Raw genomic sequence first — 8,379 nt, forward strand, 5'->3', positions numbered from 1 at the left:
AAAATACAAATTCAACACAAACTGTAAAAGGTTGGTGGGGTCTCATTATAAAACCCACAAATGGAAAGTGGCTGTAAAGAAGTGCCAGTGTGTGAACCTTTAAACATGTGGATGTATCAAATTCAAAGAAGAACTTGGTTGCACTTCAGGAACACTAGTGATTGCAACATGCTTTGACCTAGACGTGCACGGTGGGGTCTCATAATAATGTGTCCTCTACTGAAAACCCTCTCCACTGGTGCTGAGGAGGCAGGGACAGACAGTACCTTTAGGGCAACACGGTGGAGTTGGGGAAAGCTTTCATGGTTTTTGGCCCAAAAGACAAGCGCATCATCAGTGCCACAGTCATTAATGGCATCAAAGTTGCACTTGAGGTGTCCTGGGTGGAATTGCGTAGTCTAAACGCTTTATATGGGGACAACAGGCACTGGTGTTTTGCAGGCGGAGAATCACTGGGAGCCCTCTGTGTCAACCACTAAGTCAGATGCATCACAGCCCATTATGGTCTCCACCTCTGAGATCAAAACGTCTGGAACAACATGAGCACACACAGCAAACACACACACACACACACACACACACACACACACACACACACACACACACACACACACACACACACACACACACACACACACACACACACACACACACACACACACACAAAAACAATAGGATTAGCTTTAGAGAGAAATAATGTCTGCTGCTATTAATAACAACAATAGTAATAATAATATGCTGGAATAACGATAATAATATAATAATCACCTGTTAGTAACTTTTTAAGGTCATCTCTGAACTTCTTAAGTTGTGCTCCTTGTTCCCCATTGGTAACATCTAAGTCCACCCAACTTAACCCAAACTGTGGGTCCAGCATAGTAGCCACAAAATAGATCCGGTGGCTAAATGGCTCCTCAGGATCGCCCTCTTCCATTTGTATCCTCCTGAAAATTCCCGAAATATCTTCTCTCTAAAGACTTACGCAGTGCCCTCACTATGGGCACGATCTGCAAGCTATTTTCCATCTTCAGGAGGTGGGTTCTCAGATCCAGCACTGTGGGGACCACTATGCTTATTGTCACTGCTTTGTCTCCTTCTGTGAGATTGGTAGCCACGGAGAACGGTTCAAGAAAATCACATAATTCTTTCAACTGATTCCATTCTCTTGTTGAAAATACCAGATTGTCGCTGCACATCTCTGTAAGGACTTTGTGGTCAAGAGCGGTGACAGCTTGGATCTGCCTGTATGTGCTATTCTAGCGAGTAGTGTTGGCTGCTGGGATAGACCTATTAGCCCCAAATAGCGCCTCAAATCTGTCCCTATACTGGGAGCTGCTGTGTAACAGCTATGTCAGTTTGGAGGCTTTAATATAGCTCTGGATATGGCCTTCACCTCCTTCATGCCATCATGGATGACAAATTGGAGAGAGTGGGCAAAACAAGACAACCGCTCACCTGACAATGGTGGCTGTTCAAAAGCATCAAGGTCCTCCCATATCATCTCGTCGTCCAGGTCGTCACCATTACTGTCACTGTCAGGTTGGTCTTGCATGCCCACTTTGAACGCCCGTTTCATATTGGAGGCATTGTCGGTTAGTATATAACTAATTTTGTGGCTAACTCTGTACTCCTCTAAAATCTCATCAAAAGCTGAGGCAATACGTTCACCATAATGCTTCCCAGTGAACCGCCGACAGTCAAGCAAAAATGACCTCAGATGGTAGGAGTCCTTGTCCTTACAACTGATGTGAGCAGTAAATCCAAGAAAGGAGCAAAGCTTCTGATCTGACCAGAGATCAGTAGTTACAGCCACACTCGCCTGATCCTCCAGTTCTGCAATGATGATCCCCTTCACCTTCTTGACTAGCTCTGGTATACGTTTCTCTGTCAAGGTTCTTCTGGACACAGGTGTGTACTTGCAATCCATGACTTCTAAAAAGTCTGTGAAATGCTGATTTTCTACCAAAGACAGAGGGAAAGAGCAACCGATGACCAGATCCTGCAGGATGGCATTTGTGATGGCCAGTTGCCTGGGTGAACTTTGGGCATACAACTGCACTCTCTGTGCAAATAATGATATTGAGGGTTGTTGGCTGTCTGCTGGTGCAAGACCTCCTTTGGCCTTGTACTCAAAGTACCTGCAAATTACGAAAGAGTATTCTGTAAGATATTGGGTCATATTTAATCACAACAAACTATCTTCTTACTGGTAATACAGTGGGGCAAAAAAGTATTTAGTCAGCCACCAATTGTGCAAGTTCTCCCATTTAAAAAGATGAGAGAGGCCTGTAATTTTCATCATAGGTATACCTCAACTATGAGAGACAGAATGAGAAATAAAATCCAGAAAATCACATTGTAGGATTTTTAAAGAATTTATTTTCAAATGATTGTGGAAAATAAGTATTTGGTCAATAACAAAAGTTCATCTCAATACTTTGTTATATACCCTTTGTTGGCAATGACAGAGGTCAAACGTTTACTGTAAGTCTTCACAAGGTTTCCACACACTGTTGCTGGTATTTTGGCCCATTCCTCCATGCAGATCTCCTCTAAAGCAGTGATGTTTTGGGGCTGTCGCTGGGCAACACAGACTTTCAAATCCCTCCAAAGATTTTCTATGGGGTTGAGATCTGGAGACGGGCTAGGCCACTCCAGGACCTTGAAATGCTTCTTACGAAGCCACTCCTTCGTTGCCCTGGCGGTGTGTTTGGGATCCTTGTCATGCTGAAAGACCCAGCCACGCTTCATCTTCAGTGCCCTTGCTGATGGAAGGAGGTTTTCACTCAAAATCTCACGATACATGGCCCCATTCATTCTTTCCTTTACACGGATCAGTCGTCCTGGTCCCTTTGCAGAAAAACAGCCCCAAATCATGATGTTTCCACCCCCATGCTTCACAGTAGGTATGGTGTTCTTTGGATGCAACTCTGCATTCTTTCTGCTCCAAACACGACGAGTTGAGTTTTTACTAAAAAGTTCTATTTTGGTTTCATCTGACCATATGACATTCTCCCAATCCTCTTCTGGATCATCCAAATGCCCTCTAGCAAACTTCAGACGGGCCTGGACATGTACTGGCTTAAGCAGGGGGACACGTCTGGAACTGCAGGATTTAAGTCCCTGGCGGCGTAGTGTGTTACTGATGGTAGCCTCTGTTACTTTGGTCCCAGCTCTCTGCAGGTCATTCACTAGGTCCCCCCGTGTGGTTCTGGGATTTTTGCTCACCGTTCTTGTGATCATTTTGACCCCACGGGGTGAGATCTTGCGTGGAGCCCCAGATCGAGGGAGATTAGCAGTGGTCTTGTATGTCTTCCATTTTCTAATAATTGCTCCCACAGTTGATTTCTTCACACCAAGCTGCTTACCTATTGCAGATTCAGTTTTCCCAGCCTGGTGCAGGTCTACAATTTTGTCTCTGGTCTCCTTTGACAGCTCTTTGGTCTTGGCCATAGTGGAGTTTGGAGTATGACTGTTTGAGGTTGTGGACAGGTGTCTTTTATACTGATAACGAGTTCAAAAAGGTGCCATTAATACAGGTAACGAGTGGAGGACAGAGGAGCCTCTTAAAGAAGAAGTTACAGGTCTGTGAGAGCCAGAAATCTTGCTTGTTTGTAGGTGACCAAATACTTATTTTACCGAGGAATTTACCAATTAATTCATTAAAAATCCTACAATGTGATTTTCTGGATTTTATTTTCTCATTCTGTCTCTCATAGTTGAGGTGGACCTATGATAAAAATTACAGGCCTCTCTCATCTTTTTAAATGGGAGAACTTGCACAATTGGTGGCTGACTAAATACTTTTTTGCCCCACTGTATGTCTATCTATGTTGATAAAAAACATCAGGTCTTTGCATATAAAACCTAAAAGCCTAAAATGCACATCTGGTTGTCATAAACAGAATACTGGATAGTCTAGTAGTAATCAGGGTAGTTAATATGTAAGTGGAACAAGGACAGAAATACAGTTTAATGGGATTTTTCCAAAGACAAAATGCCTGTGCATTAACAAAAGTCAGCCCTGCGCATTGCACATTATATATTCCTACTTTTGTCAGCCACTGTGCTGTATGCTACTTGTTCAAGAAATAAAACACATCTAAAAAGAAAATGCACTACGCTTCAAAGCCATTCACTATCACTAGCAACACAGCACTAGCCCCCAAATTCTCACTTTAACTATGATTCAATAGCTATATTTTTCCCCGGTGAATTTGTTAGGAAATGTAGTTTGGTCAAATAAAATTATAGTGGTTACTGTCTATGACCAGTTTGTTACCACTGCTAGAGCTAGCTATCTGCAGTTAGCTGAGGGCTAAGTTAACCAATTAAATTAACTGAAATTTCGGGTCTTAAACAGATTATACCTTGCATTCATGTACAGTGGTCGCCAACCCGTCGATCGCGATCGACTGGTAGATCTTTGAAACATTCCCTGTAGATCCCCAAAATAATAGAAAAATAATTACACAAATACATTATGGCTGATTAATGTTCAGTTTTGCAAGCGCAAGTCTATCTTATCCGATCCAGTCGTTGTATTTTTTCAGCGCAACAGGCGGCATTAAAATGACGAATAAGATCAAAGAAGGATACTGGCACATTAACTGTCGCAAAATGACAATATACGGCACTAGCAGGTGATAGCTAGTAGACGGCAATGTTGTCAGCTGGCATGGCGGAGGCTCCGAGAAAGAAGTCGAAAACGTATATTTTCCATGAGGAATGGGAAGAGGAATTTATTTTCACCATGGTGAAAGACAAGTGTGTTTGTATGCTGTGCCACCAAACTCTGGCGCTGTCTAAAAGAGGAAATCTGGAGCGGCACCACAACACCAACCATGACAAATTCAAAGACAGTTTCCCCGCCAAGAGCGCAATCCGCGCTAGGAAAGTTGCTGAGCTGAAAGCTGGGTTGAAGGCTCAGCAGTCGCTTTTCACAAAACCTGCTGCTCAAACTAAGGCAGCGACTGAAGCTTCATTTCGTATTAGTCACCTTTTGGCTAAACACAAGAAGCCTTTTACAGATGGCGATTTATTCAAGGAGGCAATGGCCATCACTGCAGAGACGGTTTTCAACGGCTTCAAAAACAAAGACGACATCAAAACCGCGCTCCGCAGTGTCCAGCTTGGCCCCAATACAGTGGCGAGGAGGGTCGAGGAAATGTCAGGGGACGTGGATCGACAAGTGTTAAAAGATTTGTCACACTGTGAATATTTTTCACTACAGTTTGATGAATCCCTGGATGTAATGGACACAGCTCAGCTTGTTGTATTTGTCAGGATGGCGATCCCGGACTCTACAACAAAAGAGTATCTCCTCACTCTTTTGCACTTAAAGGAGAGAACGAGAGGTGAGGATATTTACAACGCGTTTAAAAAATATGTCCGCGATAATGACATCCCGATTCACAAACTGGTGGTAATTACCACTGATGGAGCCCCATCGATGCGCGGTGTGCGCGCTGGATTTAATGCGCTGTGCCGTAATGACCATGATTTTCCTGACTTCGTGAATTACCACTGTGTCATTCACCAGCAGGCCTTGGTGGGGAAGGTCGTGAACTTTTCTCAAGTTATGACTCTGGTGGTCAAACCATAGACTGTATATATAGATGGACAGAGTGGCTCCATTCAGCTGTGTTCTATAGAATTGAAGCAACCGAGGCGACGCCATCTTTGAAAATTTGGAGCCAGTTCGAAGTACGCTTGCGCAGTAGAATCTGAAGCATGCGCAGTGAAGAGGAGGTCGCGATCAGACCCGCCCACTCATCGAGTGAAACACGCCCCTTATCGAGTGAAACACGCCCCCTTCTCCGTCCGTTCCCCACCACACACACAGGCCGAGTTCGACTCTCTGGGGCTAAACTGGCTGAAACTACAGTGCCCAGTTCGGTCTGGGTATTTGGATTTTCTCCGGTAAGTGTAACGTATGTAAAACAAACCTCTTGTCTGTGTTTGTGAAATACACCTCAGACAGCTTATATTTTTTGATTGTAGACACCAGTTTACCAGCTAATAACTTAATTGACATTACCGTTAACGTTAGATAGCATAGAAGCTAACCTTCATAGTAGCGATAGCTAGTTGGTGAAGTTAAGATTGACGTTAGCACCCACTTAGACTGTATCATAGACTGTATATATAGACTATTGACTGTATCTAATATATATTATATATATATTTATATATATTTAAAGCCAGCTGTGACAGCTGTCATTAACTATTCAGCCTAGAATATTTAAACGTTAACGTTAACTTTTTTCTCATTAGAAATCTCGATGTTTCGAGCGTCTTCAACATACAAATCTATCTGTTTTTCGTTGGTATATGACCATAATCCTTTCAAGGATGTCCGAGAATCTATAGATTACTGTCAAATTAAGTTAACTTTCTAACGTTAGCGGCTAAGCTATCGCTACCGTCATTTTAATGAGTTCGCTAGCTAATATTAAGTTAATATTCACTTACCGAAAAAACTGCACAGAGCTCCCCTGAGATGGCCTGTTAGTACAATCAACAGCACAACACGACATGACTGTCAATATATAAATGTAAAGTAATAACAGCAAATAAAACAAATATGAGTTGCCTGACAAAAGAACACCACTACAGCCGAGCCTACAGCTACTCTGAATGAAATGAAATGTTGAAGGAGGTTGCAAGCGGCTGCACTGTCAATCAAAGTGTAACCACGCCCCTTTTATATTTATTAAAATAACATTAAAGAAAATAATTTCTCGGGAAAAAGAAAAATGGTGTGATGTGAAGCACCTTGAAAGCTATTTTTTCGAATAAAAAGTTGTGGATGCAAAATTTGTTTTAGGTGAGAAAAGTGACATAGAAAGTTGGTTACTTGCCCATTGAAAATACATGGGAATGGGCGGAGCTACGCATTGTACTGCAGCCAGCCACCAGGGGGCTCTGGACTAGCGCTTGCTTCACTTTTAACGGACGAACCTCTGTCCATCAATATATACAGTCTATGGGTCAAACTGATCAACTCGATTAGAGCAAAAGCGCTTCAACATCGCTTATTCAAGGCGTTATTGGATGAGCTCGATGCCGCGTATGGAGACCTACTATAGATTAACTACCTCAGCAGGACGTCGGATATGAAAACAAAGGCTTCATTATGTAGAGAAATCAGTAGCGACCATTACACGTTCAGCAAACACCACAAACCATATAATCAACAGCTCCATGTATTTACTAGTCATTTTTCGTATACGCGGCACTACTTTCATCCTAAGGACAACGCGCGTAACTCTTGTTTAGTTTTAGCCGCTAAGCATTCTGGTAGTTCAGTTTCTTAACCCTTTGTTAGGCAATAGAACAGAAAACATCTCAAATCAATATCAATCAGATAGAATACAACAAAATATAATTATTTCTAACTCTCCTTTTAACTGTAAATAGTAATACAACCTTTAGCAGCTTTCTATGCATTAAATCAATAAACAGATTAAATCATTAATCTTATAACTAAGCTATTAAGTTACAACACCTACTCCTCCACGCTGATGTCTGGTGGTTGAGTCGCGGCAAAGTGCTGCAGCGATTTGTTGATTTGCTGCCCGAGATAAAGACTTTTCTGGAGACAAGGAACGAGGAGCATGAGGAGCTGTCAGATGATCAGTGGCTGCTGGATCTGGGGTTTCTGACAGACCTGACGGCAAAACTGAACGCACTGAACAACGAGCTCCAGGGAAAAGACCGACACCTGCCCCACATGATAAGCGCAGTGAATGCGTTCAAGGCCAAGCTCGGTGTTTGGAACACACAGCTGAAAAACGGGAGGCTGACACACTTTCCCAACCTGGAGAAAATGTCACAGGCCATCGGTGACAAGGACGCTTTTCACCCTGAGCAGTACTGTGTTCACTTGGACAAAGTGGCAGCAGAGTTCAGTCGGCGTTTTAGTGAATTAGACGTCATGGAAGATATTGCTGCATTCGTCTTAAACCCATTCCTGACCATTGATGTGGAACCGGTAGCAGCCAAATTTCAGCAGGTATTTGCTCTGCCTAGTGGTGTTGACATGGAGATGGTTGATTTGCAAAATGACATTGAGCTGAAAGTAAGATCACAGGACAGTACCTTTTGGGGAATTGTCAGCAGGGAGACGTTTCCACTCATCACCTCATGTGCACTAAGAGTGAGTGCCCATTTGGATCCACTTACCTCTGTGAAATGGCGTTTTCACAGATGAAAATAATTAAATCAAAGTACAGGAGCCGCCTCACTGACAAACACCTCACAGACTGTCTCAGACTAGCTGTCAGTAGCTATGAGCCAAACTACAAAGCACTCACAGACAGTATTCAGTCACAGCCATCTCACTAACCTGGGTGAGTAACATGCCAGTTTTGACAT

Source organism: Eleginops maclovinus, chromosome 15, assembly GCF_036324505.1.
Source record: "Eleginops maclovinus isolate JMC-PN-2008 ecotype Puerto Natales chromosome 15, JC_Emac_rtc_rv5, whole genome shotgun sequence".
Lineage (NCBI taxonomy): Eukaryota > Metazoa > Chordata > Actinopteri > Perciformes > Eleginopidae > Eleginops > Eleginops maclovinus.